General features: G+C 41.0%; 1 pseudogene; it reads right to left on the bottom strand.

The window, feature by feature from the left end:
* Window positions 1–9,407: 9,407 nt before the first annotated feature.
* LOC102913548 (serine/threonine-protein phosphatase 2A 55 kDa regulatory subunit B delta isoform pseudogene) lies at window positions 9,408–10,570 on the bottom strand (annotated as a pseudogene).
* Window positions 10,571–11,636: the final 1,066 nt, after the last annotated feature.

Below are 11,636 nucleotides of genomic sequence, written 5' to 3'. Positions count from 1 at the left end.
GAAAACAAAATATTTGATGCATTTGTCTAATTATTCTTTATCAACAAAACCGTGGGAGTCAGATGTCAGGGTAAGAAGCTGAACAATCGGAGAAGCAGTGGAGAAGCGGCCAGTGACCTCCCATCTCTTTTGTTCCTCCATCCAGGGACTAAGACCCTCTCTTAGCCCTGCCCTACCACTTTCTGCATCTTTCTGGCCTCAGCTCTCCCAAACCTCTATGATTAATTTTGGTCAACTAGTAGTTAGCTCTGCCCTCTGATTCAAAACAAACTTTATTTTCAGTCTTGGGAGCATCAGAATGCAATCAAAATATCACAAAACAACTGTTCATTTAGCTTACCTAATAAGGAGTTGAGTTATAGCCAATCTGGGACTAATACAATGGTTTAATGATCCTATTGGGGACCCAGATTGCTATTATTTTAACCATTTTTGGGGGGTATCCTTATGTTTCTTGCCTTGCTGTTAAAAGATGACTGGCTTGCTAACATATTATCTATGTTCTGGTTAAATAAGGAAAGATAAAGAAGTTAATGGTAAACAATTATTCTCCTTTCCAGATTTTGTCTTTTTATTTGAAAAAAAAAATGTACTTCCAAATAATCCCAGTCATTCATTCATTATTGGACAGAACTATCACAGATCCAACTCGTTTTAAAAAAATAATTAATTTATTTGTATTTTATGTACATTGGTGTTTTGCCAGCATGTATGTTTATATGAGCATCCTCTGGAACAGAAGTTACAAACAATTGTGAGCTGCCATATGGGTGCTGGGAATTGAACCCTGGGTCCTCAGGAAGAACAGCCTCTGCTCTTAACCACCTAGCCATCTCTCCAGCCCCACAGACCCAACTCTTGTTGAAAAAATGTTAGAAAATAAATTGAGTTTGAGTTCTTTTTTCAACTTCCAGTTACTGCAACAAAAAAAGAAGGAAAAGGAGAAGGAGGAGGAGGAGGAGGAGGAGGAGGAGGAGGAGGAGGAGGAGGAGGAGGAGGAGGAGAAGAAGAAGAAGAAGAAGAAGAAGAAGAAGAAGAAGAAGAAGAAGAAGAAGAAGAAGAAGAAGAAGAAGAAGAAGAAGAAAGAAGAAGTCAGTTTTAGTATAAAGACCCACAGAGGTTTCCTAGTGAGAATTTATTCAGGGTCAGAGAATCTGAGCTTTCTTTACCCAGCAGGGCTGCATAAGGGGATGGCTTGACCATGTGTGTGGTTACCAGGTGTTTGGAAGGGAACACACTTGGCTGTGTGTTATGTTTTGATCTAGCAAGGGGGAAGTCTTTTGCCCTGCCCCTTGGCATTGTTATAAAAAGCCCCTTTGAAGAGACAGAAAGGGCTGTTGGGTATTGATCCTGAAGCTATCCTGTGTTTCTGTCTGTCTCCTCTCCACTACTTTTTATCTAAAAGTTTCTTCTTCCTCATAGGAACCCTTTAAAAGGTGGAAGCTGGCCTCCCACAGTTTAGAGAAGGCTCAGTAGGTAAAATGTTTTTTTAAAAAAAAAAAAAAAGAAAGGAAAAGAAGGGGATGGGAAAGGAGAGAAAAGAAACGATCACAAAAGGAAAGGAAGGAACCCTTCCCATCTCATATTATGAGGTGAATATTACATTAATTCAAAACCCAACAAGGGCATTGCAAGAAAGAAAATTTTAGTTTACTCAATTTCATAGTAAATGAAACTTCAGTAGACCAGATAAATGAATATATTAAAAATACATCTCCACTCAAAAGGGTTTATTCTGGGAATGTATGCTTGGTTTAGCATTTGCAAATCAGGAGTAAAATGCTACACTAAGGGGCTGGAGACATGGCTCAGTAGTTTAGGACTTGCACTGCTCTTGCCAGGAATGAGTGTGGTTCCCAGCACCCACATCAGGTATCCCACAACTGTCTGTAACTCCAGCTCTAGAATGATTCAGTGCCTCTGACTTCTGCAGCAACACACATACACATAGCCACACAGAGACACACATGCATACATATAATTTAATTTTTTTAAATGAAGTAAAATGTTACACTGATAGGTGAAAAGAAATGCCCTACCTCAAAGGGTATGGAAAGGACATTTGGTGTACCTGTACCAAAAATGACTTAAATAAGTTTTAATTCATTTCTCTTCAAGCCTCTTTCTGAATCAAAGATAAAGGGACACATTCTTCAGCTGATTAGATAGATTAGCTAACTAACAGGAACCTTCTACCAACTGTGACAGGCTATTTTCTCTTTCTCCATCCTTTCTTCCTTCCTTTCTTCCTTCCTTCCTTCCTTTTTTCTCTTCTTTTTGACACTGGGTCTTATCGTACAGCCCTGGTTAGCCTGTAACCTACTATGTAGATCAGGCTAGCCTCAAACTCACAGAGATCCACCTGCTCAGTACTGAGATTAAAGGCTTGCACCACCATACTTAGCAGGGCAACTTCATATAGTCTAATTTTTTGGCTTAAAGAAACTATAAAAACTATATAAAATGTCCAAATAGCACAGCTATTCACAGGCATCACACAGCCAACATTAGAGAAGTCTAGATAATCCAGTAGTGAGCTGCCTTTTTTCTCCCCACAGGGTACTTGTTAGACTTTATTCTGCATGGAATCAAGGGGAAGAGTAGAAACAGTCATTCAGAGTTTAGAGAAACTGCATAAGGTAGGGTGCAAAAATTACACTTACTGTTTGATGTTATTGTAGCCAGGACTTGAAGGTCATGATCCAGGACAAAAAACAAAAAACAAAACAAAAAACAAACAAATAAACAAACACAAAAAACAAAAACCAGACTACAGCAAAGTGAACTCCAAACCGTGGACAGTTTAGCTTCTAAACTGCACAAGACAACATGGCATGAAGCCAAGCAGAGAGAAGTCAAAATATTCGTGTGTACCTTAGATATTTCATCATCATAGAGACTTTTTTTCAGTGCTGAAAGTAGAACTTAGGCCATTATATGTGATAAGCAAGGACTTTATCACAAGACCCAAAATCTTGAGTCTGTTGGGCTTTCTGGTAAAAATTTTGGAATGACTTTGTTCTAGGAGCAAGAGAAATCAGAGAGCTATAAATAAGCCCTCACAGACAGAAAAGAAAGTCCTGAAGCATCTTGACCCTTGATGAGGTGAAGGTTATTGACTTCTTCAATGTCTGGCTGCCAGAAGAAAAGGAAAATGTTTCTGGAGGGTGATAACCTCATCCAGAGTCCCTATGTTTTAAAAACCTCTTCATAATTTCAAAATTATTTGGTTCTATTAAAATGATCAAATGGGGCCAAGGTGAATAGTTGCTGCATGAGCATGAACGTCTGTGTTCAGATCCCCAGCACCCATGTAGAAAGCGAGGCATGACAATACACACCTGAAACCCCAGTGCTCAGGAAGCAGAGACAGGAGAAGCCCTGTAACTTGTTGCCCAACCAGTCTAACTAACCAGCATGCTCTAGGTTTGGTAAGAAACCCTCTCTCAAGAAAAAGAAAAGATGGAGAATGATCAAAGAAGACACTCAACATCAACCTCACAGATGCACATATTCACATGCACCTTCACACACGTGCACACATCCACAAACACATCCGCAATATACATACAAGTCTTTCTCACACACATACACATCAAAAAATCATAATAATTAAATGGAAATTCTAGAAATAAAAATAAGGTAAGCAATATATAATAAAAGGTGGATATAGCATAATTGAAGTTTAGTGGATTGGAAAACAGTTAATCAAAAAATATACCTGAGTGGGCTGGAGAGATAGTTCAGTGGTTGAGAGCACTGGCTGCTCTTCTAGAGGATCCAGGTTCAATTCCCAGCATCCACATGGCAGCTCAGAACTGTCTGTAACTCCAGTTCCAGGAGATTTGACTTCCTCACACAGGTATAAATGCAGGCAAAACACAAATACACATTAAAAAATAAATCATAAAAATACCCAATAAAGTATTGTAAAGAAGAAGGCAGAAAAGGAGGAAGGTAGAGGAGAAAAAAGGGGAGTAAGAGGAGGAGAGGGAAGAGAAATTTTCAAAATGGAGTGTATGAGACAAGAACCATGGCAAAAATGTTTATTTTGAAGGTATACCAACTGGAAAATATATGCTAAAAAAGAAAAAAAGAAATCAAGCCATTGACTCAAGAAGTTCTACTCACTTAAGCACAAGGAATGTAAAGGAATTTATAAAGAGGCACATTATTGTTAAATTGCTGAAAACAAAAAAAGGCAATTGTGATAGTGGAGGATGCACATTATCTTCAAAGCTGTTATCTACAATGACAGCCAGCTTTCCAAGAGACACAATAAAAACTAGAACACGATGAAATAATGTATTTAAAGTGCTGAAGCAAAATAAAGTGTCAATTAACCTAGAATTCTATTCCTAGGAAAAATAACCTTTACAATAAAGATGAAATTAAAAACTAGTGCAATTAGACTCAATCAGTCAAGTGCCTGTCATGCAAGCACAGGGACTGGAATTTTGATTCCTTGAACCTACATAAAGAATCAGGCATGGAGGGACTGGAAAGATGGCTTAGTGGTTAAGAATGCATGCTGCTCTTGCAGAGGACCCAAGCATTGATCTCAAGCATCCACAACGGGTGGCTCACAACCACCTGTAACTCCAGTTCAGGGGGACATGATGCCCTTGGCATCTTCTGGCAGCTACACTCACATGCACATATCCATACACCCACAAATAATTAAAAATAAAAAATTAAATATAAAAACTACAAAAAAAAATCTCAGCATGGAGGCACCTTCCTGTAACTACAGCCTTGAAAGGGAGGGTCTCTCTAGCCAGTCTAATTCAATTGATGAACTTCAGGTTCATCAGGACACCCTGTCAGCCTCAAGCCTACACACAGAGAGAGAGAGAGAGAGAGAGAGAGAGAGAGAGAGAGAGAGAGAGAGACAGAGAGACAGAGAGACAGAGAGAGACAGACAGAGAGAGAGACAGAGACAGAGAGAGAGAGAGACAGAGAGACAGAGAGACAGAGAGACAGAGAGACAGAGAGAGAGAGAGACAGAGAGAGAGACAGAGAGAGAACTACACAAGTGCACTTGCACCTGCAGCCCCCTCCCCCCATACACACAATTTAAAAGAAAAGGTAGTACAATTAACCACCATCAGAGCTACACTAAAATAGACTAGACTTCAAATTAGGAAATAATTATCCCTCAAAGAACCAATGTTTGGTGATTAGGGAGAGGAAGTGGGTCTGGTAGGAATTGAGAGAGAGGAAGTGAAAATACATTATATGAAATTCACAAAGAATTAATAAATGTGCTTTTAAAATATATACCATTATATATATATATATATATATGTATATATATATATATATGACCATGAAACAGAGAAAGTAGGCATGAACTAAAAATGGGTATAATCTTCAAAAGCCTGACCCTAGAAATCTCACCTCCTAAAGGCTCCACAGCCTTCAAAGAAGAGCCACAGCTAGGCTAACGAGAGGAGCTAATGGGAGAAAATTTAGATTTGAACAGTTACACACTCCAACTAGTCTGTAGCACTCTAGAACACCCTTCTGAGAAGGATTCTTAGGTTTTGTCTCACTTAGCCAATAACCCAACCTGAGAAATTTGAGTCTTTAAAATTTTGATTTTTTTACATTTACTTATTTTTGTGAGTGTGCATGTGTGCGTGTGTGACTGTAAGTGTGTGGAGGTAAAAGGACAGATTGTGAGAGTTGGTATTCTCCTTCCACACGGGTTCCAGGGATTGAACTCATAATCAGAAGGCTTCGTAGCAAGCACCTTTACCTACTGAGTCATTTTACCAGTTGGAAATATGAATATTTTTTCAAGTTTTATTTTTACTATTTTAGTGTGTGTGTGTGTGTGTGTGTGTGTGTGTATGTGTGTGTGTGTGTATGTGTGTGTGTGTGTGTGTGTGTGTGTGTGTAGCTACCCATGGAGGCCGGAGGTTTTGGATTCCCCTGAAAGTTGGAGTTACATGTGGTTGTGAGTTGCACAACATGGGTTCTAGAAAACAAATTTGGGTCCTCCCCAAGAGCAGCAAGTACTCTTTTTTCTTTTTCTTTTTCCCAAGCAAAAGTGAGGTGGTTTATTTTAGAACCTTGAAAAATCTGGTTTCATCCCAGAATGGTGAGAATGTTGATTGAGCACAGAGCACAATTTTTATAACCTTGAACTCAGATCCCCCCACTACTACCACCAACTGGCTGGGTCATCAGAAGGGTTCAATCTTACATGCCATCTGGGTTTTTATCTGTCCCTCTACTGTTTACATTTATCTATTTCTTTAAAAAGACTATATGTGGATTCATCTCCACATTTTACATCCTGTTTATTTTGAAGCTTATCAGCACTTGTTATATCTACCGGCAAGCTTGGCTGTTAGTATTTTTCTATTCTAAACTTCTCGTTTGGTGGTGGGTAGCTCAACACCAGAGTTTGGCTGAAGAGTTGCTTTGGTAATAGTACATAGCAGGGGTCTGGTATTTTTGCTCATCTGTAGCTCAGATAGTACTTTTGAAAATGAAGCATTGAATTTAAAAAAAAGAAAAAGAACTGGGGACATGGCTCAGGGGTATAGTGTTTGCTTAGCTGTGTACTAGGTTCTAACTTAATCCCCAGTAGCCTCCCCCACAAAGTAAAATAAACAAGATTTCCCTATAGGATCCTAAAATAAGTAGAATTATTTGGGACAAGAGAAAGGCAGTTTGGATGGGGAAAGAGTGAGGTCTAGAAACTTCTGGGCAGCTTTTCACCCATTGGCTTGTTACTTACACCAAGTGCTCTTGACCATCTCTCAGCCCCGAGAAATGTGAATTTTAATGTGCTGTAGTTTACCTGTGTTCATTCTGTGAATGGAACTCTCAGGAGGATAAATATATTCTTAACCATACAAACTATTTCCTGGAACCTCCATTTATTCCACATTTCCATTTCAGAACAACTTTAACCTGTGAGGCCAGTGGTATCTGGTAACAATCTGGGAAGTTCTTCCAACTCATCAGAAGTCTTTTTTGAATTTTTGTGCCCCTCCAAATTTGACACCGTATAACTTACTGTCTGAGATGTGGGTATATGAGAGCAAGTTCAAACTCACAACGATAAATATGTGGAAGTATGTAAGGATATCAGAGAGCACAAATTAAGGCTCATTTTACATCCAGGATGGGTGTCCAGGGCCTAGAAAAAAGAAAATTCCATGGCACAAACTACTTTTGCAACCTCAGTTGCTTCAGTTTGCAGAGCAGTAACACAAGAAACTTCTGCAAGTCCTAACTTCAGTCTAGAAAAGGAAAGGAGACAAATCTTTCAACTTGAACAGAATTCTCAACAATACAGCTGGTCTGTGGCCCCCCGCAATCCCAACTCAATCTTCCTCCTTGCATTGCAGAAGATGGAAACGTTGAGGCAATAGTTCTGAGACTCCCTTGCCAATGTGATCTCACTTCACAAAATGTGGCTAAGGAAAGAGTAGAAAGTACACTTTTTCTCTAGTAGCAAGAAGAGACAAGTGATCTTTCTGCACATATGAGTTTTCACAGAGCCCCACTATACTCCTTTTGATGCTAATCATCTTGAGACCTTAGGACACTTCGTACTAACAGCAAGGGTAGCTCTGGGATTTTTCTGACCTCTGCATGGCAGAAATAACTTCCTGACATTCTTGACTGTGGTATTCATTAAAGTAATTAGTGATCCCTGATTGCACTCCTCCATTCTCTTTGCCATTTCCAGCAATGAAGATAAGCAGAGTGCCTTAGAAGTTGTGTTGAAGATGGTAGAGATGACAAAGGAACATTGTCCATCAAAATGGAATATCTGTAATTGGTTCTTATGTGAGCAAGAGAGGGACTGTGTCTGAACTATTATATTTTGGAACTAATTATTCCAATAGTTCACTCTACTCAGATTAGTACAGGCAACTGGTCTTTTTTTTTTTTTTTTACATTTGAGTAACAGCCTTTATTGAACAAAGTCCACCAATTCAGCTTCGAGTAGGTTTTCCCTTCAGCAGCAGCACTCATCTCTCCCAAGACTCCAGCTGAGACCCTTCTTCTCTTGTGTCTGTGAGGGAAGTGGAGGTGCATCACTATTCTCAATGGAGAGGACAATGCCTTTTCTTTGATAGAAAATGACCGGCTTAACTATGCAAGACAACATGCTGCGGGCCGCAGGAATATATCATAAGAACTCAGCTGGTTATGGCAAAGTCACTACCTGGAGGGATCAGGGAATTCCTCCAGAGGAAGCCAAATCCCAAGGAGTTTTTGGTGTTATTTGGCTTGTTATATATCAGCTGTGTTCTGTTATGAAAATCATGTGTGCCTTCATAGTTTTCCCAATTGACTTTTCCCTAAGAAGGGCTAACAATGTGGACTGATCACTCTTATAGACATACACATTCCAGGCATTTGGAGAACAGCCTCAGGAAAGGCTTTCTCTGGAATCAGATATCTCCCTTAGCTACTTTCAAGGACTAAAGGAGACATCGCCCAGGTGGTCACCCAATTTCCTAGGATGAACAGTGATAACAACCCACAGGCGAGTCTCCTGACTTAAGGTAAATTCCACAAGGGGACACCGCCCAAGTCAGGTAGACATTAAGTAATAGCTTTACACAATTTAGCTCAGACCCCTCCTCTCTTACAGCCTTACTAACTTTATAGACCTCTAACTACTTACCTAACCACTTCTAGGAATATTTAGATAACCTTCTGTGCTAACAGCTATGCTCAGCCAGAACTCCCAGTTCAAGCCTCCCTGTAATTATCATTGTTGGTAGCATCCAGCCAGGTCCATCACCGGATGGAGGAAAGTACCTTATCAGAGATACCTCTGTACTCTCTAAGAACAGACTTAAGCATCCAGGCCACCTGTTTGAAAAGGCCTGGTGGATGCTAATAAAGCTTAACTTCCTCTTTTCCCAAACCTTACCTCCAGTTCCAGATCTCCCTTTAGCTATCACCAGAGGCATCTAGCTGTACACAGGTTGCCTAGAGACTGAGCACACTTTTCCCCACCCTGCAGAAAAACGGCAGACAGCTTGGACAGATAGGAGCCACAGGAAAAAAGAAGACAGTTTTATTTTCTCCCATTGACCTAGCAACTTATAGATTTTTAACATCTTTTACCAAACACATTTAAGATTATAGTTGTGCACGTAAGATCCCTCTTCTTAGATATTACCCATATTTAGCCTTTAGTTAGTTCATTAGTCACTTCCCCTTTGGGTCACAAATGGTAATTAACAACTAGAGCCCCTCTTTGTAATTCTTATCAACCCTCCATTTGATCCTGATAATGGACAATCACTGCCTGAGGAAGTTCAGGCTGGGTTTCCTGGGTGGAGGGGAGGATTGTGTTTTCTGGGGGATATATAACTGTAAAGCAAGGGACAAGAATGAGAATTAAAGCGAATGGACCAAAGAACTCTGCGTGCGTAGATTGATTTGCCGACCTTAAGGAATAGATTCTCAGCTGGTTGATAGATTCTTCCGCGGACCCTGGAAAGGAGACTATTAGGGGCTGGACCCCAATAGTCCCTGATAACAACACTTGGTCCTCCAGTCAGTTTCCTTAATTAAATTTTGTCCTGGAACATATACAAGTTATTGGTGGCAGCTACAGCAATAATGCTCTCCATGGGGTGCCAGGCTGTGTGAAGGATCTTCTTATTGAAGTCCAAACTGTCCACGCTAATCTCGTCTTTCTTTCTCTTCCCCCCTGTACATACTTTCCGGGGTTTCAGGCTGGCTTGGGGTTTGCTGTTCTCTCTTGAGGCCTCCAGTGTAACATCCCTCCGAGTGTTTCTACCAAACATTCTGAAGAAGTTGTTGTAGGACCCCGTCATAATGGCACTGTCTGAACCATTCCAGCAGCATTCGAACTTGTCAAAGATGCAGTCGTTCTCATACAAGGAGCAGAGCTTGCTTCGTAGGTACTCATGTACCTGGTGGATCTCCACAGGCCTGCCCTCCATGTTGAGGTCCCATACCTTCACCGACAGATAGTCTCTGGTCATCATGTACCGACCACTGTGGCTAAACTTGACGTCAGATATAGACGAGATAATTTCTGAGAAAAAGGATTTACTGCTGGGGTCTTCTGGCTCTTCAAAAAACTTGGCATGCCTGTCACACAGGGCAGAGGAGCGCATGTCACACAGTCTGATGGTCCCCTTGCTACCGCTGTAGACGAACACGTTGCATTGGTGTGGGTGGAACTCAGCGGCAGTGATGACTTCTGTCAGCTCCTGCATGTTAGCTGGCTTGATGTCCACAATGTTGAAGCTTCTATCTGTGATTTCTAAATGCCAAAGGTTAATTCTCAGATCATCTGCAGAGAGATATGTTTCGTGATCACCATTTACTGAAATGGAATTAATGTGATATGTATGAGCATTTGCAAAAATTCGTTGCAGACTTGCTTCTACCATAAGGTCCATGGGCTTCAATATTGGAACCCGTAGTGCCGTAATTCTAAATGGGTCTCGAAGTCGTCCATCTTCATCTTTCAAGTTATAACCTTCTGCTCTTTTATCCCGTTCACTTATTTTCCATAATTTAATAGTTTTATCATTTGTAGAGAGTAGAAAATGAGCAGCATTCTGTTGTGGTAACCACCTGATTTTATTAATTTTTTCTTCAATTTCTAGACTTTTCAAATAGTCAAACTCTGGCTCATGACTCTGAAAGGTACTGTAAACATTGTACTCTCCCCTAGAGTGACGGCGGCCTTTATTCTCATGTTCCCGTTGGAAAATAACAACTCTACCACCTTTGTCTCCCGTTGCAAAAAGGTCTCCAGAGTAGTTAAACTCAACGGTGGAGATGATGTCGGCTTCCACCACGTCCTCGTCGACAGCGCCCTTCACCTGCGAGAAGCACCACTGGAAGTCGTTGCCGGCCTCCTCCGGCTGCTGCCATGGCGCGGGCGGGACGCGCCCAGCTGAGCGCGGCCGACCGAGGCGCTACGAGCGCTCAGCCTCGGCCGCCGCCGCCGCTCCCGCCGCCGCCGCCCAGGCAATTGGTCTTACCAACAGTGTCTAATCATATTTAAAAACTCTTCCCCAGGGCTGTCACACAGAGAAAACCTTTCTTGAAAAACAAAATAAAAGGATATTACAGAGGATGCAATGAAGAGATGGATAGAAGAAACTACAGGGGTGCTGAGCCTCCACACCCTTTCTGGGGACAACTTTCTCCATGATTTCAGCATCCTCAAAGGAGAATATCTCTGGTTTTCTAAATCCATTCTTAGAAATATTTATGTCTGGGGATGGAGAAATGGTCAAGAAGTTAAGAAAACTGGCTGCTCTTCCAGAAAACCCTGGTTGATGTCTCAGCACATACATGATATCTTACAACAACCTGTAACTCCAGTTCTGCTGGGAGATATTTGGGAAAAAACCTCATATGCATGAAATAAAGAAACATCTTTTTGAAGAGAGAGAGAGAGAGAGAGAGAGAGAGAGAGAGAGAGAGAGAGAGAGAGAGAGAGAAGACTCTTCCCCAGAGTGGCATCTGCATGGCAAATTAATTTAAGGATCTGATTTGACCTGTTTTGCTAGGCTGAATACAGCTGGGCCCTCCTAAGATGCAAAATCCTTTGTTCAGTGCACTCTGAAAGGAAAAGATAAGAAGCAGAATAGAGTTTATCC

The sequence above is a fragment of the Peromyscus maniculatus genome, chromosome X, assembly GCF_049852395.1.
Source record: "Peromyscus maniculatus bairdii isolate BWxNUB_F1_BW_parent chromosome X, HU_Pman_BW_mat_3.1, whole genome shotgun sequence".
Lineage (NCBI taxonomy): Eukaryota > Metazoa > Chordata > Mammalia > Rodentia > Cricetidae > Peromyscus > Peromyscus maniculatus.
This window is presented reverse-complemented; position numbering and strand designations above follow the sequence as displayed.